Source organism: Lepisosteus platostomus, chromosome 24, assembly GCF_059453375.1.
Source record: "Lepisosteus platostomus isolate fLepPlt1 chromosome 24, fLepPlt1.hap1, whole genome shotgun sequence".
Classification (NCBI taxonomy): Eukaryota; Metazoa; Chordata; class Actinopteri; order Semionotiformes; family Lepisosteidae; genus Lepisosteus; species Lepisosteus platostomus.
Genome location: NC_142634.1, coordinates 812393 through 833880, shown reverse-complemented (window position 1 = coordinate 833880; position 21488 = coordinate 812393). Strand labels below are relative to the sequence as shown.

At 43.7% G+C, this 21488-nt stretch overlaps 2 long non-coding RNA genes across 2 annotated transcripts; one reads left to right on the top strand and one right to left on the bottom strand.

Annotated features, from left to right (window-relative positions):
- Nucleotides 1-3143: 3143 nt before the first annotated feature.
- LOC148641332 (uncharacterized) lies at nt 3144-4242 on the bottom strand. Its single transcript, XR_015929877.1, has 3 exons — nt 3931-4242; nt 3738-3851; nt 3144-3629 (listed from the first exon to the last, which is right to left on the bottom strand). It is a non-coding gene; the product is annotated as an uncharacterized LOC148641332 (long non-coding RNA).
- A 188-nt stretch (nt 4243-4430) lies between these two features.
- LOC148641331 (uncharacterized) lies at nt 4431-5567 on the top strand. Its single transcript, XR_015929710.1, has 3 exons — nt 4431-4546; nt 4683-4772; nt 5254-5567. It is a non-coding gene; the product is annotated as an uncharacterized LOC148641331 (long non-coding RNA).
- The last annotated feature ends 15921 nt before the right edge of the window (nt 5568-21488 follow it).

Genomic DNA, 21488 nt, shown 5'->3' with positions numbered 1-21488 from the left:
GGGTGGTCCTGTGGTCTAGGTGCCCAACTACTAAACCATAGGGTGGCTGTTCAAATCAAGCTGGCACTGTGACTTTTATTTTAACAAACATTTCTTTGAAAAATAGAATAGCAATATTATGGACAATTAATTGACAATAAATATAGAAAAGCACATATTAAATTAGGTTTCTGTCAAAGTGCAATGAAACCTATAACTTGATTCTTATGGACGCCCAGTCCCGCCAGGGATTTAAAAAAAACATGCAATCGCATACCTAAAGAAATAACAGTATAATTATGTTCATGCACAAACCGTAGCATGTTATATTATTAGTTTGGGTGTCTCCTCTTGCCAGAAAGCTCTAAATTGCATTTTGAGTGCGGTTTTTGACTTTTTTTAAATTACAGCCCATAAATAAAGCTGATATTGTTTAGACTTTTAATTATTTTAAACTGTATTACAGCAGCACAATGCACAATGCAACGTAAATTGCTACCTTTGTCTTCTGCTTAATAATGTTCAGAAATAAGAAATTAGATTGCTCATAAATCTAATCATTTATTCTAAATGAATACAGTGTAGTTGCTCTCTGAAAAGGCTCTTTTTCTTGTTCGTTTTGGAGACCTTGATCAAAACTGATTTGAGATGTCAGAATGGATTTATTTTCTGTGTATTTCTGTGTGTGCATTTCCTACATTGCTTCGTTTGTCGAGATTTTAACTTTATATTTAGGTTCAGGATTTCAACGATAAATCGTACACTAATTAATAGCAGTAAATACTGATGTTTTGCTCCCTCTTACCACAAAAATATATATGTATTGTAGCTGGAATGAACTTTTTTTCGTACGTGTCTCTACCTACTGTGACTCGAACAGGCACCCAGAGGTGGGGGGTGCGTCTTTCCGCCTCCATAACTAAAATGCCAAATAGGAGTGGCGCAGCGCGGTTTTCATCACTCTCTGCGGGAGTGCTGGCTGTGATGAATTAAACTGGTTTCACAGGTATTTTCAAAGTAGAAGGGTCTAGCAAAGTCATGTACCATAAAAGTATGGTAGTTAAAAACCATTAATACTTTCGCTTGGGTTTAAATAAAGTCAATGTTTTTTTTGGGGGGGTAGACTTGACTATTAAGCCATGAGATATACAATAGATTGTCATTAAACAACCTTATGTTTATTAATCTTCCTTGTTCTGCACAGTGGGAATGGTAATGTAATGGGAATTAATTTAATCAAAGAGATCTCTCTGGGTGGGGCCCGGGAGAGACGCCAGGCAGGCGGTGGGTGACAGAGAAGAAAATAAAGGCAGCTTTTAACTCCGCAAGTCTGAGTTTTTGTGTCCGTCATCGTTACACTATCATTCTGTCCATCAAAAACCTGTTTATATGTGACCTTTCAGAACACCTATCTGTTTTCTTCCTAGCACAATTTATGAGCACTCTGTGATTAAATTCCCATTACATTACCATTAGCAAGTTAAAAAAAATTGCGTCAAAAAGCCGGGTGTAACAATTGTTTCTTTTTTATGATCACCGTTTGGATACAAGTCTCACCTGCCCTGTTCTTTGTTTTCTTGTTATTTGCTGTGTATGCCTGCTGCGATCCACTCCTGCCCTCACACCTAAAGAAGACTATTTTACATTTATTTGTGTGGTCCATAGTGCAATAAACCCTCACTAATACATTTGTGGCCTTTTCAAAGTCTGTGCTGTCCTTTGAAAGTGAGATGATCTCTGGTTCTTTGACAAAACAAGGCTTGCCAGATAATGTGAAAAAGACATGAATGGAAACCTGTTTTTATAATGTAGCTTTTAAAGTCGTGCAATGTGTAAGCAGGAACACATCATTATATCTTATATATGAAAAATACATAATATAGCTCCCAAACAAATGCAAACGTGTTTTTAATAAAATGTTTTAATTCATTCATTATCTAACTCGCATAACTCACATTCCCAAGTGCCCCCCGCCCCCGTCTAACAATTTCAAGAAGACTAAGGAAGAACTAAGGAAGTTGTCATCTGTTGTTGAAGCTCTGTGAGCTCGGTGACTTTGAGACCACTTGTTATCCCAAGTTATTTGAATCATCACAATTCAAATAGAGAAAAAAGAGCTGACTGACAGGATTTTAGATGTGGCTGTCGTATAAAGCGACACCTTTCGTCAAACTTTTGACAGGTACCACGCCCCCCTTTTCCAGCCAATGGGAGTCCACGGTGGGTGGATGTCCCGCCCCCTTGCCAGCCAATGGCATGTTGTTATGTGTGCATGTCTCCCCCCCCCTCAGGAGCCAATGGTGTGTCGTTAAGGGTCGGAACTCCCGCCTTCCCCCCCAGCCGGTTGGTCCGGAGCCTCAGGGTCCAAAAGCCCCAAGGCAGCACATCCCTCACTTTAGGTGTGTGAAAGCGTGTATTGGTTTGGAAGGGGACCATGTCTGCAGCGGGGTTGAGTGCGCTCTACCCGATTCTAGGGAATCGGGTAGTTACAGCGGCGTGGGGAGTCTGGTGATGGCCACAAGATCCCGGGGTGGCCGGGTGGCCGGGCTGCTTATACGCTGCACAAACCATGTCTCAAAAGTATCAGGGTTGTAAGCACACACACACACTGACTGCATAAAATCTCATGGAAAGAACTCGCAGGACAAACTTTGAGGCATCTGAAAAAGCATTCATAACCCCCTTCCGCTCCCCATGTCTAAAGCCATGCGAACCACACTGGGCGATCCGATCTAGCAGAGCAAAAAAATGTGCCTGCGTAATCAGCGGGGTGGTGTAACCACAGGTTCTGTGCAAAACATGCTGTATTTTGGAATACACACTGTAGAACCCCCAAGGCTTCCGTTTCTGATCTGAAAACATCAGATCAGCAATAATTTCATTCAAGTTCTTGACATACACATCTATCTCTTTAATAAATCTAAGGACATTAGCATTCGACTCTTTGATTTTCATATCAAGCTTTGTAGAGAGAAGTGTGTAAGGCACTCTTAGTAAGAATTCAGACGTATACATTCGAAATTCTTCATTCTTCAGACGATGGCACACCCGGTCTGTAAAACAGAGTTTTACATAGATCTTTTTTTTTTGCATCTGTAAAAATAAGAATAGTGTTTCTTTTGCAACGCAAAAAAAGTCACGTCTACTAATTTTTCATCCAGCTGTTCAAGTATGGTGTATACATGCGCGTATGGGGAGCGGTTGTCAATTATGTTTTTCAGCAACTGTTTTATGCCCTGCTCAGTGTCATTTGTAATGGTGTACGAACCCAGACACCTGGCGGTGTACAGAACAGCCGATAAAATTCGGGCTAAACTGAGAGACTTATACATTTCTAAAGCAGCAAACATCACATCTTCAAACCCATCTGTGTAGCCGACAGACAGGCATGTGTGACCCTGCTGACCGGGATGGTCAATCAAACAGGCCGGGCAGTCATCAACCAGGACCCCCTTTAAACAGTGTTTGAAGATGCAATAAACTACTGCTCTCACAATCTGGGCCATAACATCGGGTTCATTGGGGAAATCATTAGCTAAACCGGGTTGGGCATCAGCTTTATTAACATTTGGTCGAACACACAAGCATAGACACGAAACATTCAGTTGTGCTGGTAGTCTGAAGATTGACCCCTTGACCTCCTCTTTATTCTATTAAAGGAAAAAGAAAAGGAAGGCTTAACAAAATAGACATGCTTTGTACCTAAAATATCGAGCATTTAACGTACTTTTGAGCTAAGGTTTTTCGTTAATATTTACCATTTGTAGTGAGGTATCATCACTAACACCCGGCAGTTCTTCAATATCTGGTACCCCATCTGAACTCACACGCCTGCCGCTGTCACACGTCGCAGAGGGCGGGGTCGGGTTTTGCTAAAAAGAAGACCAACTATTAAAATGACACACACTGATACAACAATTCCACGATCAGAAAAATATTTTAGCCGCCTACCTCTTCACTTTGTAGAGCAGCGGACCTCGATGTTTCTCCACACAAAGAAGCCATCTTCGCAGCTCCTATTTACAGACTTAACACTGTTCGATTTGATAGACGAAGACGAGGACTCCACGAATTTCAGCGCTATGTATATCTGTCTTATTGTGAGAAAATTACAACGTCACGGTGCATGTCTCATGTTAGCTATAGTTGCAGAACGTTGTATAATATTTGTATACTAGGCAATATTGAATTATTATAATGGAATTACCAGGGAGTTGTTCCGTAATGTGGTAGTGACTGTGTGTATCCATTCATTTCCATTAGCCCCGAAAACAACAGCTGTAAAAAGACCAGTTACGGCGCAACCCAACACTGGTGAGTAATTACGACAATGTTTTGAATAGCGCTTTACTACCATGTGAGTCTTAAAGACACAGGGGTACTTTCTCCACACCAATACACGCATGAGTCTATTCCACAGACACGGACGAAGGGACAAGTCGTTACACTTTTAAAAAACCTCGTTTGGGGTTTACAATACCACCGCAAAAACTTGTGGAGACACATGCAGATGTTCACGTTATACCAGAGAGTGTGGAGCATATTATCAGATCGCCTGGGAGAAGAGGTCGGTATTATATAAAACATTCTTTTAGCATGCCTATTTAAACGTGTCTAGAATAAAAATTCCCACAGTTTTTCTATTTTTTGGTAATCTGCGGTGTTGAGTTCTTTCACTAATGGTATTTTCCCTCTCCGTGCAGAACCCGAACCTTCAAAAAATAAACTGCGACGCCGCGCTAACACGTTAACGGGGTCAACGAGTTCAAAACGTCTCAAATCAACAACCAAAGGTTAATATAATTTAAGCGTGGTCAAGATGTGTTATGATCCACTTACGGCAACTGTTACTTCTTTTGTTAGAATGTTAATTCGTTGAAAGATTCTAGTACGCTTAGTTTTCTGTTTGGGGGTGTTAAAAAGACTTATTTTAAAACTGCTTAGCTTTTAAAGTTAAAAGCCACTGGTCTGTGCCATGGGTCTACAGGCCGTTAACCATGCCGCTTGACCCAGTAGCACCACCACAGTCTTAAAGGAAATCAGTGTAACAACATTTCCGGATAACTTGTTCCATTCACCCGCAGCCCTTTGTGTAAGGATGCGCTACATGTGTGGCGTTTTTATCATAGTTATCGTAGTTTTCTGATTTTGACCATTTAGAGTGCATTGATTGTTGTGTTGAAAAGTCTTTTATTTTTATCACAGTGTAGTTTTCTGATTTTGAGATATGGAGCATTGGCGTGGTATTAAAAAGTCTTTTATTTATTCACACAGCAGCTATATCGACGAGCGGCGAAACAAATGTGGCAGAAACGTCGGACCCTAAGGTGGTGACTGCATCGAAGACGGCTGTTAATACTCTGACCAAAACCAAACGTGTCAAGCCTTTGGAGCGAAATAATAACGCAATTAGAGACTTGGTGTTTGGTGATGTGCAAGAGTCAGTGCGGTATATTGCACAGTTAGTATCAATGGTGGGCACTAATGAGGTGGATAAAAAGCTGGGCTTAGAGAATCTAAGAGCCGCTTTAGCAAGTGTACATTCAGTGTTTCAAAAACTGATCCAGGTTTACGCTGCAAGCCTCTTAGACGTATTTTCTAAAGAGGATGCCGCTCTAACCTCTGGATTTCATTACCTAATAATGCTATTTCATAGTTCATTGGCGAAGATCCACCGGGATAAATTACTAAACATGCGGTCTAAAAAGTGTTTAAAAGACCAACCGCTTGCCAACATCAAAAGTTTGTACATTAATAAAAGAATTAAACTGGCAAAAGCATGTTTGTTGCGTCGTGTAGCAGCGAGGCTTATTAATAAGAAAGAATTAAGTGTTTTGTGCTTTCCCAAATGAGGCCTCATCTCTCTGTTCATCTCTGTGGTGCAGCCACAGAGAAACTATTCATGCAGGCTGATTTAAAGATGTTTTCTTTTGATAAGGGACAGCTCCCAAAGGGGGATGCACTTAGCTAAGCCTGGCTATCATGATCAATGGTCATCCATTGGCGCCTATCTGTCTAGGGAGTGCCAGATGGACATCTGGACTGCATTCCTAGGTGTCAGGAGTAAATGACTCATATCTCACCTTGATCAACCAATCAGGGACTGGTAGGGCCGAGTAACCCACATGGGACTCTGATGCCCATGGAACTTTCAGCCACTGAATGAGCTGAAGTTCCTCCAGGTAAAAACAGGCAACACAGAGGGCCTGAGAGAATTCTGTGGACTTTTCTAAAGGGAATTCAAAGGAGAATTCCAGGGCAGGACGGCCCAGGAGCAGAAGGCTCCCAAGGGCAGGACATTCTCGCAGCGCGCCTCCTGACCATCCTGAGACTCAGCCCGGACAACCATGGAACGGCCAGTGTGTCCGAGTGCCAGAACTTTCCTTTGTTCTAAGAGTCTAGAGCGGAGGTTGCCAGAGAGTAACCAGAGGATCCACCCGAGGTTAGCACCAGCAGCAGGCCTCGTGAACAGGTCAGAACTGTGGACAGCTGAATCGCTATTCTGAACTAGCTCTTCATCAGGAACGAACCGGTCCTCTTCCTGACTTGCTGGGACCCACAGTCATCTTTTCTCCTGCGCGCAAACTGTGCTTGTTAAAGCCAACACTAACTAGCCGGTCAGTGAGCATCAGCAGTGCACCGTCGCAAGCCGCACAGCACAACCTGGCACCGAGCCAGAGAGCGCGGATTGGACAGCAACAGCCTGCAACTGTTTCTTTGTGCCCGCAGGAGATCTGAATCCCCAGAGATTGGATGAGTATTCAACTTCAATGCATTACAGCTCGAGAATTCAATTGTTATCCCAACCAGTTGATATCAATTTAATTCCTAAGAGTTATGTACTTGTTTTGAGTATCTAGAAGTTATAACCAAGTTAATTTACGAAACGGTCTAAATGAATGATATACTGAACGTATGTCCTCTTGATATATGTAACACTTCGTAACTGACGGAATATATACATTAAATATGGCGCCGTGAGTGTGGCAGCCTGTTGCAGCAGCTCCAGTTAGTTTGTGATTTGTGTGTCTTTTTTGTTGTTACTACCGGTAGTTACGTTAGTTTTAGGTTGGGATATCGTTTACTTTCGTTTTTGTTTCTGTGTTTTTTTTTCTCTCTGAGTCATGACGGTCTCTGAGCAACTTTTTAAATCGTCGTGTACTACGGGCAAACCGGGCTCCTTTGTTTACACCAAAGACCAACTCTTCATGTTACGTAAGCCGGCAGTGTTCTCGGGTGAGCGATTGGAGATCCCCAGAGAACTAATTCAACGGAGTAGAGGCTGTAGATCCGGAGCAACGTATCGGGCTAAAAAAAGGAGGTACAAACCTTCTTTATCTTCCATTATAACGATCTCTTGCCAACAAGATGGAGGAGCTAGCGGTGCTGACGAGGAGCCAGTGGGAATATCGTGAGTCCTCTATTATGTGCTTCACAGAGACTTGGTTGAATGAACTGGTTCCCGACGCTAACGCTACATTAGAGGGTTTTCAGATAGTGCGTGCGGATCGGAAAATCAAGGAGAGCGGTAAAAGGGGAGGAGGAAGGCTAGCAGTGTTTGTGAGTAACAGATGGTGTAACTGTAATCATATAACTGTAAAAGAACAGCTCTGCACCCCGGACATTGAGCTACTAGCAGTTAGCCTGCGGCCATATTACCTACCTAGGGAGTTCACGCAGGTTATTGTTGTGCTGGTATATGTCCCACCCTCTGCCGACGCAGCCTCAGCGTGTGACGTCATACACACTGTTACAGCCGGACTACGGACTCGTCACCCACAAGCCATGTTCTTGATAACTGGCGATTTTAATCATGTTTCGCTCTCCTCTACCCTGCCTACTTTTAGTCAGTTTGTTAAATGCCCTACTAGAGATAACAGGACTTTGGATTTGCTGTATGCTACTGTCAAGAATGCCTACAGCTCCACATCACTCCCCCCCTTGGCAGATCTGACCACAACCTTGTTCACCTCCTATCTCTGTACAAGCCTCTTGTACTACAGCAACCAGTAACCACCAGGACAGTGAAGAGATGGTCAGCTGAGGCTAATGATGCACTGATGGACTGTTTTGAAACAACGGACTGGGAGATACTCTGTGAGCCTTATGGAGATGACATTGATGGTCTTACCCACTGCATCACTGACTACATAAACTTCTGCGTTGACAGTGCAGTGCCCACCAGGAAAGTGCGCTGCTTCTCCAATAATAAACCCTGGGTCACCAGTGATCTGAAGGCCATCCTAAATAGGAAAAAGAGGGCTTTCCAGGCAGGTGACAAGGAGGAGCTGAAGCGAACACAGAAAGAGCTGAAGGTGAGAGTTAGGGAGAGCAAGGTGGCTTATGGGAGGAAAATGGAGGACAGGCTGAGGGAGAGCAATGTGAGAGAAGTGTGGAATGGCATGAGGAAGATCTCCGGATACAAGTTGTCCGGCGGCCAACAGAGTGAGGGAGGCCTGGAGAGGGCCAATGAGATGAATCTTTTCTTCAACAGATTCGATACAGAGTCCACTGTCCATTCACTTCACAGGCCTTCACCCCAGACACCCTCTTCATGTCCTCAGTCACCCCATCATGTGATCTCTCCTACTCCTACTCCATCTTCCCCTGCCCTCCTCGGCCTATCCATCACAGCTGACCAGGTCAGAACGGAGTTGAGGAGACTCCATGCAGGGAAGGCAGCGGGTCCTGACGGTGTCAGCTCCAGGGTGCTAAAGATCTGTGCGGACCAACTGGGTTCAGTGTTGCAGTACATCTTCAACCTCAGCCTGAGATTAGAAAAGGTTCCGATGCTCTTGAAGACATCTTGCCTGGTGCCAGTACCCAAAAAAGGGCACCCTAAAGTCTTGAATGACTACAGACCAGTGGCACTTACATCACACCTAATGAAAACTCTGGAAAGGCTTGTACTGGACCACCTCAGAACCCTGGTGAGTACAGCACTGGACCCCCTGCAGTTTGCCTACCGGTCACACCTGGAAGTGGAGGATGCAGTCATCTATCTGGTACACAGAGCTTACTCTCACCTGGAGAAGACGGGGAGCATTGTGAGAGTTATGTTCTTTGACTTCTCCAGTGCCTTTAACACCATCCATCCACCTTTACTGAGAGATAAACTAAGGGCGGCGCAGGTGGACACTCCCCTGCTGTCCTGGATTATAGACTATCTGACCTGCAGGCCACAGTATGTACGCCTACAGAGCTGTGTGTCCGAACAGGTTGTTAGCAGTACTGGGGCTCCACAGGGGACTGTCCTTGCTCCATTCCTGTTCACCTTTTACACCTCTGACTTCAGGTACAACTCTGAGACATGTCATCTGTAGAAGTTTTCAGATGACTCTGCAATTGTGGGGTGTATTAGAGAGGGGAGGGAAGAGGAATATAGGAGCTTGATTACCAATTTTGTGGAGTGGTGTCATCTTAACCATCTCCAGCTTAACACCAGCAAGACCAAAGAAATGATCTTTGACTTTTGAAGGAATAAGCCATCTGCTGAACCCTGTTTCCATCCAGGGTGAGGACATAGAGGGCGTACATTCCTACAAGTACTTAGGGGTACACCTGGATGATAAGCTGGAGTGGTCTGGTAACACTGATGCCCTGTACAAGAAGGGTCAGAGCCAACTCTATTTTCTTAGGAGACTCAGGTCCTTTGGTGTGTGTGGAACACTGCTACACATTTTTTATGAATCAGTGGTAGCAGCAGCCATCTTCTACGCTGTGGTGTGCTGGGGCAGCAGCATCATGACAAGAGATGCAAATAGGCTCAATAAACTCATCAAGAAGGCTGGCACTGTGCTGGGGATGAGCCTTGACCCCATGGAGGTGGTGGCTGAGAGGAGAATGCTGACCAAGCTCACAGTCATCATGAACAACACCTCTCATCCGCTTCATGGGACTGTTACTGGGCAGCGGAGCACATTTAGCAATAGACTGCTCCAGCTACAGTGTTCAAGGGAAGGTTTCCGCAGGTCTTTCCTCCCGGCGGCTGTCAGGGTGTATAACGATGCCCTTGGCTAGGACTTTTAGCCCTTCATTTGCTCCTCTATGGACAGCATGTTTACTCCATTGTACTTTTTGGACAATCAGTCTGTATAAACCTATGCACATTTTGCACCTATTTTATTGTTTTTACAGTGACTAAAGCCATTAAAAGAATCAATTTTGTGATTTACTGCTACAATTAATAATTGTCCCAGTAAATGCCCAAACCCTTCAGAACTGGTGCCTTCAGAGAGCACACTACAGTTGTAAAAGATTCAGAGAGAGGCATCAGATTTCCCAAGGGCCGCCCAAACCACGCAATGAGAATGCAGTGGTAGAAAATAACTTAATGCCTGGGGGTGCTGTAGCAGAACAGGATGTCGGTAACTTATAAAACCGAGAACTGTTTGTGCCGAACGATCTGAGTCAGGTTGGTGGCGGTGCAGGGGCGAATAGAGACCCCTTAGTTTTCCTGGAGCGTATATGTAGTTATAACAGGTCTTATAATAATTTTAGTGCAACAGAGCACCATGAAGAATTTCGTTTTGTTAATCTCGACAGAATAGCCTCGTATGTACAGGCTATAGACGCTGAGCATGGTGCAGTCCAGAGAATATTGGATGAACTTTCTCCAAACATCAGGGCGAATTATTTTGTACAGCTGCGTTTGACTGTGGGTGGTTTTAAAAAACCCTTGTTCTCACGCAGGAGACACCACGGAGAATTAAATGCTGCCGATTTTTTAAGCCAAATCTCAGACCTCTTACAGAGCCACACAGAAGTTCTCACCAATGACAGCCTTCGATTAGTGGTGACGATAGTTCGGAATATGCAGGGGGGTGCCCGCCAAAGATTTAAATCCGTTCTGTACAGCCAGGTAATTGCTCGGAAAAAAGCGCACCTTATCGACTTACTGTACATTACACTGGTGGTAACCTGTGTTTCACCGGGAGTGTGTACGGTTTGTTGAATGAAGGTTGTACCGATGGGGAAATGTAACAGGGTGCCAAACGAATGCACAAAGAGTTGTCTTTTCCAGAGAATCAGAAAATTAGTTTGTCAGACATTACCACTTTTGAAAAACATTTAAAGGTGGTCATTAAAATTTTGTACCACGACCAGGGTGATTGGAAATATTTTACAATGGGGCCCACACCACCAAATTCTAAAATACTTTTTGTTCTACTGCATGAAGAGCATTTTTACGGGGTTTTAAATATTAAAGCTTTTGTGGGGGCGACGTATTTTTGCACTAACTGCCATGCGGCGTATAGCCACAAGAACGCACACGCCTGTGTTAAAGCTTGTAAAACCTGTTTAGATCCCCAGTGTTGCGAAATTGATGTAGAAATTCAGAATTGCCCGGCCTTTAAGGTCTTTTGTCGTAGCTTTCAGTGTTTGGCGAGCACTTTCAGAATGCGGCAATGCATTTCTTTTGTGAGAAATGTCGGGTTTATAACCTCGCAAGTCACAAATGTAAAGAGAAACTGTGCTCGCGTTGTAACAACGTGATCGACACCCCTGACACACATTTGTGCCACATACCGCCTTTGGACAACCCCAAAATTTCAAACAAGTACATTTTTTTCGACTTTGAATGCATGCAAGAAACGGGAACACACATACCAATTACGTCCATGCCCTTCATATTAACAATAAATGAAGCTGGGAATTTTATGGTGAAACTTGTCTTAAGGATTTTGTGTGTCAATTTATCGATAGACGTTTCAAAAACCATACGTTCATATGGCAAGGGATATGACAATTACCTAGTAATCAGACAGTTGTTAGATGAAAAGATGGACGTTGAACTAATTAATCAGGGTGGTAAGATAATGTGTATGACCGTAAAAGCTCTGAACATCAGATTTATCGATTCTCTGAAATTAAGCAAACTGCCTGCAGCCATGGGGTTCCCCGGGGTTAAGGGTCATTTTCCACACTTCATGAACACTTCAGAAAACCAAAATTATGTCGGCCCGATGCCGCCGCCAGAACTTTACGGCATTAACTACATGCTGCCGAGCGAGAAAGCCAAGTTTTTGATTTGGTATGAAGAATGCAAGGGAAGTGTGTTTAACTTACAGATAGAGTTGAAACGTTACTGCCAGTTGGATGTGGCAATTCAAAGAGAAGGCTGTGTCAGGTTTCGGGACGAGGTCATGAATATGACCAGACAGACACGCGTGACTGAGTCAGGGGCCGCCTGCGTTGTGTGCATCGACCCCTTTCAGTTTGTGACCATCGCTAGTGTCTGCATGGCCATGTTCAGACTTATGTTTTTACAGGAAGAGATGATGGCGTTGCTACCCCATGACAATTACCACCGCCAGCAAAAACGATTTTCTACAACCAGCATTCAGTGGCTTATGTACATCGAACACACAGAGCCCGTTAAAATCCAACACGCGTTAACCACACCCGGTGAGTTCAAGGTTGGCCCATATTTTCTGGATAGTTATGCTGTAATTGACGTAGTGCAGACAGCCTTTGAGTTCAACGGTTGCTTTTTTCACGGTTGTAGCGTTTGTTATTGTGAAAACGATTTTAATCCGCTGACAAACACTACTTTTGGTTGGTTAATTTTCTCAAATTGAGAGGTTTTAACATGCGTGTTTTGTGGGAGCACGAGTTCAGAGATTTAAAATTGTATTTCGGTTTAGCGAAGGTGAAAGTTTACCCACCCAGACATTTGTACTTTCCAGTTCTTCCAACCAAAATTGACAAAAAACTATTTTTCACACTGTGTCGTACGTGTGTTGAAACAAAACAGACCACTCCCTGCGAGCACAGTGATGAGGATCGCGCCTTGACTGGTGTCTGGTGCACCCCTGAATTAGTGATGGCCTTAGATCTGGGGTATAGAGTGTGTAAAATTTACGAAATTTGGCATTTCGAAAAGGCCTCACCCCTTAGAAAAAGATCTCAAGGATCTTTTTTCCGACTACATCAAACTGCATCTGAAAGGGAAACAGGAAGCTTCGGGGTTTCCAGAGTGGTGTAGAGATGTCGCGAAACAACAAAAATATATCAGCGAATATTATGAAAAAGAGGGTGTCCGGCTGGACCCCGGCAACATTAAAAAGAATCCGGCCAAAAGACAGCTTTCAGAAATTGCCTTGAACAGTTTGTGGGGCAAGTATGGGCAAAGAGACAATTTACGACAGACCACCACTGTGAGAAACCCCGATGAATTGTTCAGGTACTTATTTACGCCATATCATGAGGTGTCAGCGTGCGAGTTTATCGATGAAAACACAGCCTGTGTTACGTGGAAACACACTAAACACCACTATACAGGCCATTCAAACACTAACATTTTCATTGCTAGCTTTACAACTGCCTATGCCCGCTTGGAGTTACAGTATACAATCCGCTAAATGCTTTGCAAGGCCGCTGTCTGTACCACGCCATTCCGTTATCTTTGTGAGCCGGGAGGGTGAGTGGAATCCGGGGCTGGGTGACTATTTGGGTGAGCTGACCAGCGAAATCGATGAAAGGCATTACGCTCAATGTGAACAATTGTGAAAAAGTTAACTTTGAGAGTCTGCGGGACTTGGTTTTTGACTATGGCGTTAACCCTTACCCTTACGAGTTATGACTCGTAAACCCGAAAACATAGTCTGGTGTTACAGCTGCTGGCAACCTCTATACGCTGAGTTGCTTGTGAAATTTCCATACATTCAGTTTATAGAAGGACTACCAACGTCGTTTTCCGACGACCAGCTACTGCCGCCGGGTAGAGTAAATTTGATTATAGTTGATGATTTGATGGAGTCTGAGTGTGAAAATAATGAGATAGAAAAAGCTTTTACCAAATACGTACACCACCGAAACCTCAGCATCATGTATATCGTCCAAACTGTGTTTTGTCAAGGCCGGAAAAGTAGAACCATAGCGTTAAATACAAAGTACATGGTGCTGTTTAAAAACCCTAGAGATAAACTACAGATTACAACCCTGTCCCGGCAGATGTACCCCGGTAAAGCCAAATATTTTTTTGGAAGCGTTCGATGACGCTACTAAAAAACCTTTTGGTTACTTGTTGGTGGATTTAAATGCCGACACCCCAGATGACTATCGTTTGCGAACAGGTCTTTTCCCCCCAGATGTACCCACGTCTTATGCATTTAAAAAATCCAAAAGTCGGTGATCTCGCAACCACAGACTCAGTCGAAAAAATACGTTCGGGGCATCGTTATGTCTTCACGCTTTCGGAGAAACCTGACTCTCTTACATTTTCTGTAAGAAAATCAGCAGAAAGCTATTCTCTGTGGGGCTACAAATGATCTTGTACAGGCCATAGCTGAAATTGCCTTGAATACCTTGAAAGGGAAAATTATAACATTACCGTTATCTGCTAAGCAGTTTGGGACCCTGAAGAGAAAGCGTAAGCTTATAAAAACTTTTTCGAAAGGGTCTTTCTCTTAAAAGAAAGAGACTCTTGGTGAACCAGTCCGGAGGTTTTATTGGGACCCTGTTGAGTATTGCAGTTGATTACGGGGCTTCTACAACCTCAATAATGGAGCACACAGAAAAAATGTACCTGGTACCTCAGAAACAGCTCGATCGACTCCAAGAGCGGTCTGGGCTTGAAAGCGATGTAAGAAAAATAACGACCCGCCGGTTGGATGATGAAATGAGAGACATTCTTCAGAACTCACAACTGGCCGAATATGAAAAAGTGAAATTGTACAGTCAGATGTTACAATGGTATTTGACATTAGTACGCCAGGAGACTTCCGAAAAGGGGACTTTAACTGTTGTACTACCGGAAAATGCACCCGCTGAGCTATCACGCACGTTAGCACAACCGCCGTCATCGAGGGACTTTGGGTATACCCAATATATAAATATACCCGATGACTTTGGGTATATTTTGGACAGTGTGTCTCAGGGGTTCTGGAGAAATGCAGAGATATTGCTAAAGACCATGGCCCACAATGAACCATTAATAGCCTGGAATGAAAAAGGGGAATTTGTGTACAAGGGGGCACCCGTTGAGGGCTCTCACATGATTGATCTTGTCAGGGCTCTCACGCAGCAGCAAGCAGTTGCGGTCGGTAAGAAGCCAAAAGGTTGGGATGTGTTCATGTTGGCTATGGCCGAAATCAACGTGCTGGGCACCTTGCTAGCCAATGCTGGTAACTGAGAGCTACTTGAAAAACTCAAGGCTACCCCGCTGGGGTGTGCAGCGTCGGTCAAAACTTTAAAACAACCGGTAGAGTTGTCGACGGTCGACTCGGTCTCTAAGATAACCGCTGAAAGGAGACGATCATTAATACCTAGACCCACATGGTTGTCTTTGCAACATTTTTTCTCTGGGTATGTGTGTTTGTGATAAATGACTTGAAATGTATATTAAAAAGCGTGAGCAATATAGTTAAAAATGTTTGTTATAAAATGGCTTGGATGTAACATGTATTTAAAAAACCTTGAGCACTATAACCGTAGATGTATAATAAAAATATTGTATTGATTTTAATTCATGTTTTGTGTTCTTTTTTAAGTAATAACCACACAGACAATTAAATGGTTTGATTTCAGTTTTATTTTAGACGGTCAATTAACATTTATGACATTTTTTAAATTGTCATAAACACCCGCATAATTGAACATTCGTATTTTCAAATGACTTTAAAGGGTACAGTGGTCCCCGTCTCACACGGCGTCGGTTTTTCAGAAACATTTCCAACATGCGGTCATTCTGGATTGCATTAGTAGAATAAAGTTCTAAAATGTTTCTAAAATTTTTCACCAACTCTATATGTCTCGGACCTCGGAAGCCTTTACCCAACTATTGAATTTAATCGCCCCAGCCGTGCCACTTTACCAAAAGCTGTTTGTTTTTGCCACGACCCCTGGCTGCTAAAATCTTTTGGATGCGGTAGACGTTCTCAACAGCAGGGTTTATCTTCTGTAGCTCTTCTGCATAGAAGGAGCCCTTAATGTCGTCGTCTGTGTAGTCCTGCAGTTTGTAATAGGGTCTCAGAGCCGAGGTCCACTCTTTGACAATGAGAATTTCATCTGTGAAGGTTTGTTCATATCCCTTCTCAAACACTCCCTTTATTTTGGACACCTGCACGCGATCACCCACATTAAATGAAAACTTTGACGGTTTTCTCTTAAAGTGTTCGTCATAGACCGTTCTCCACACCTCAAGGGAGTTGTCGGACATAACAGAAGCCAGGGTTCGTTTAATAGTCGTGTGGTAACTATGGTTATAATCATAAATAAGATCTGAAAGGACATCGATATATCGAAAGGTGTTTTTGTGTGTCAGGTACCTCCACATTTTTGTTTTAATAGTTCTGTTAAACCTCTCGACCATGCTAGCCTTCACATCGCTGGCCATAACGAAATGTTCAATATTCTCATGTTTGAGAATTTTGGAAGGTCCTGTTAAGAAATTCTTTACCCTCATCCGTTTGTAGCTTTTTAGGAGCACGCCCCTCTTGCAGTATATTTCGGAAGGCACCTGTCACGGCCCCTCCAGACTTGGTTTTCAGCTGCATGGCCCAAGCGTATTTAGACAGCATGTCTATACACGTTAAGATGTAACAGAAACCGTCGTTGAACTCGTGGTGTTCTCTCATGTCCACCAAGTCGGCCTGCCAATGCCATTCCATTTCGGACACCAACGTCCTGTTTCTCTTAAAACGTATGCTCGCCGACTTGTGCAGTGTATAAGCAGCCTGGCCGGATGACCACTCGGCCGCTCACACCCTGGGATCTCGCGGCCCTCACCAGACTCCCCACGCCATCGTAACAACCCGATTCCCTAGGGTTATAATAGAGCGCACTCAACCCCGCTGCAGACATGGTCCCCTTCCAAACCAATACACGCTTTCACACACCTAAAGTGAGGGATGCACCGCCTTGATGCTTTTGGACCCTGAGGCTCCGGATTGACCAGCCGGGGTTGAAGGTGGGAGTTCCGACCCTTAACGACACACCATTGACTCCTGAGGTGGCGGGACATGCACACATAACAACACGCTATTGGCTGGCAAGGGAGTGGGACATCCACCCACCGCAGACTCCCATTGGCTTTTTGATTGAAGCTCAAGTACAAAGGCATCTACAGACAAGGTTACAGGACTGGCTTTACGAAGTTGATGGGGGGTACCAATAAGGATGACTTCAGTCTTGTCACAGTTAAGATGAAGGAAGTTTTGAGTCATCCAAATTTTTATGTCAGAGATGCAATTAGATAGGATAGAGACAACCACATCAGTGTCAGGTTTGGTATGTGATCTTAAAAATTTACCAAGTGGGAACATGTAAATGCTGAAGAGCAAGGGGCCCAGTATTGAGCCCTGAGGAACACCAGACTTGACAAGACCAATTTCAGACCTGTACCCATTGAGAAAGACAAAGTGACAGCGATCAGTGAGGTAAGACTTAGACCATTTGAGGGCAGAGTCAGAGACTCCAAACACAGTCTCGAGACGAGAAAGTAAGATGTTATGGTCAACAGTGTCAAAGGCAGCACTGAGATCAAGAAGGATGAGTATGGAAAGAGAACCAGAATCAGAAGATATTAGGAGATCGTTGGTGACTTTGACTAGGGCAGTTTCTGGGCTGTGAAGTTGACGGAAGCCAGATTGGAGGGGTTCGAAAAGGTTGTTTGTCATGAGGTGGTTATGTAACTGAAGTGTGACAGCACGTTCTAGAATTTTAGAGAGAAAGGGTAAGTTGGAGATGGGGCGAAAGTTGTTAAGATTGTCGAGAGCCATGTTAGGCTTCTTTGGCACGGGGGTAATAGCAGCAGTTTTGAGGACTGTTGGTACAATGCTCAAGGATTCATGTATTATATTGAGGACAATGGGACAGAGAGAAGAGAAACAGGACTGGAATAAAGTGGTGGGAATGGGATCTAAAATAGATGTGGTGGGTTTCATGCGCGTAACTAGTTTGTTTAGGGATGCTGAGTCAAGAAGAGAGAAGCTGGAGAGACGGGAACCAGAGAAGTTGGATGAGGAGGGAGGAGGTGTGGAAATTATATCCGTAGTTGAGAGAATGAGATGCCGGATGTTGTCAATCTTAGAACTAAAGAAATCTAAGAATGTGTTGCAAAGTTGTGATGAGGCAGGTAATGTGGTAGGGCAGTTTGGCTTGAGCAGTCTGTTGATGGTGGAGAAAAGATGTCTGGGGTTGTTTTGGTGATTTTCAATTATGTGAGAGAAGTAGGTGGATCTAGCAGACTCTATAGTGACCTTATAATCAGATAAGTAATCTCTCCAGGCCTGATAATGTAATAAACATATTCTTAGAACATTCCATGCCCTTGACTCGCTGGGTACAATCACAATCACACAGCCCTGCCCTTAAATGACATTTTTAGGATAAAACACTTTTCTTCAGTAACTTTCCATTACAGAAGCGATTCTGTGGTGCAACATTACTTTTTACATTACAATGTATACTTTCGTCATACATTGAGCAATAGGAACTCAGTATATCAGAGGTAAAGTTTTAAAGCAATCCTGTGGTGCAACATGCCAGGCTTACATCTAGGCGTTTGATATACTGGGCTCTGAAGGCCTTCAGTAAACATCTTATCCTATAGATTCCACAAGCCCTGTAATGCAAGCGTTAAATCAATGCCACTTCTGCTACAATGTGACTGCTGCATACCTGTATATGTTTTTTTTTAAGAAGAATCATTGCCGTGGGTCTACTCTTGTGATCTTCTGATTATTTTCCCGGGCATGTACCAAAAAATCACAGGAGCATAAATATACAGATGCAGCCATTCAAAATGCACGGTACAACCCTGGTTGTTTGTTTGTGAAATGATTTTATCATTTAATCTCTTTACTGTGCATGTTTAAATCCGCTTAGTATTGAATATGTATATGGAATTTGATAACTAAAGGGAAGTTTTAGTAGCTGAGCATAAAAAGAAAAGGAGCATAACGTGTCTGAAGGTCATAAATGATATTAATTTAGGAACATAAACTGTATAGCAGCAAGGCTTATCAAAAATACAGGAATTAAGTTTGCTGCTCCCTTGCCAGTCTCTCTCTCCCTCATCTCAGTGGTGCTGGACACAGAGAGGCCATTCCATTTGATTCAGATTTACAGTAAGGTGTTTTTCTATCTGATAGAGTTTCCTGATAAGGAACAACTCCCAAGGCTGAGATTCATCAGATACCCTAATAAATAGTTATCTCTGGCGCCTTACTGTCTGGGAGATTCCATGGGAGAGTCTCATCCCAAGGTTTACAACCCTAAGGTCAGAGTGCATTGTTACTCATCCTCCACCTCAATCAGCCAATCAGGAACTGGTAGTGCAGTTTAACACCACATGGATCTCGAATGCCGGCGAAACTTTCAATCAATGAACGACTGTAGTTCCTCCAGATAAGACAGGCAGCACAAGGCCCAGAAAGGGCTCCTCCAGGACATTCTCAGACTCATCCCGGACAATCACGTCACGGCCAGTGTGTCTGAGTGCCAGGACTTTACTTTGTTCTAAGAGTCGAGAATGGAGATCGCCAGCATAACCAAAGGATCTGCCCGAGGTTAGCCCAGCAGAAAGCCTCGTGAACCCACTGTGAACGCTCGCCTGAACAACGAGTGAACTACAGTCGGAACTGTGGACAGCTGAATCTCAGGATTCAGGACTAGTGCTACATCTGGAACGAACCGGTCTTCTTCCCGTCTAAAGAGTGTGACTTGCTTGGACCCGCAGTCACTTTCCATGTGCAAAAACTCTGCTAGTAAGCCAGGACTATCTAGCCAGTCTTCAGAGAGCCCATAGCCAGCGTTGCAGCAGGTATCTCTCCCACCTTGCACACCTCCAGCCGAACCAGCACTGCCTGGCACTGGGCCAGAGGACGCCGATCGGACTTAGCAACAGCCTGCCGCTGTTCCCTTGTGTCCGCGGGAGATCTGAATCCACACAGATTGGATGAGTATTCAACATTCTGCATTACAGCTTGAGAATTCAATTGTTACCTCAACCCCAGTTGATATCAATTTAATTCCTATGAGTGATGTACTTGCCTTTAAGTATCTAGTGTAGAAGTATTAATCAAGGTTCATTTACGAAACGGTATAAATGAACAGTATACTGAATGTATGTCCCTCTTGGTTTGTAACTCTTCGTTATCAAATACAGTGCCTTGCGAAAGTATTCGGCCCCCTTGAACTTTTCAACCTTTTGCCACATTTCAGGCTTCAAACATAAAGATATAAATTTTTTATTTTATGTGAAGAATCACCAACAAGTGGGACACAATTGTGAAGTGGAACGAAATCTATTGGATTTTTGAAACTTTTTTAACTAATAAAAAAATGAAAAGTGGGGCGTGCAAAAGTATTCGGCCCCTTTACTTTCAGTGCAGCAAACTCACTCCAGAAGTTCAGCGAGGATCTCTGAATGATCCAATGTTGTCCTAAATGACTGATGGTGATAAAAAGAATCCACCTGTGTGTAATCAAGTCTCTGTATAAATGCACCTGCTCTGTGATAGTCTCAAGGTTCTGTTGAAAGCGCAGAGAGCATCATGAAGACCAAGGAATACACCAGGCAGGTCCGTAATACTGTTGTGGAGAAGTTTAAAGCTGGATTTGGATACAAAAAGATTTCCCAAGCTTCAAACATCCCAAGGAGCACTGTGCAAGCGATCATCTTGAAATGGAAGGAGTATCAGACCACTGCAAATCTACCAAGACCTGGCCGTCCCTCTAAACTTTCAGCTCAGACAAGGAGAAGACTGATCAGAGATGCAGCCAAGAGGCCCATGATCACTCTGGATGAACTGCAGAGAACTACAGCTGAGGTGGGAGAGTCTGTCCATAGGACAACAATCAGTCTTACACTGCACAAATCTGGCCTTTATGGAAGAGTGGCAAGAAGAAAGCCATTTCTCAAAGATATCCATAAAAAGTCTCGTCTAAAGTTTGCCACAAGCCACCTGGGAGACACCCCAAACATGTGGAAGAAGGTGCTCTGGTCAGATGAAACCAAAATTGAACTTTTTGGCCACAATGCAAAACGATATGTTTGGCGTAAAAGCAACACAGCTCATCACCCTCAACACACCATCCCCACTGTCAAACATGGTGGTGGCAGCATCATGGTTTGGGCCTGCTTTTCTTCAGCAGGGACAGGGAAGATGGTTAAAATTGAGGGGAAGATGGATGCAGCCAAATACAGGACCATTCTGGATGAAAACCTGTTGGAGTCTGCAAAAGACCTGAAACTGGGACGGAGATTTATCTTCCAACAAGACAATGATCCCAAACATACAGCAAAATCTACAAAGGAATGGTTCACAAATAAACATATCCAGGTGTTTGAATGGCCAAGTCAAAGTCCAGACCTGAATCCAATCGAGAATCTGTGGAAAGAGCTGAAAACTGCTGTTCACAAACGCTCTCCATCCAACCTCACTGAGCTCGAGCTGTTTTGCAAGGAAGAATGGGCAAGAATTTCAGTCTCTCGATGTGCAAAACTGATAGAGACATACCCCAAGCGACTTGCAGCTGTAATCGCAGCAAAAGGTGGCTCT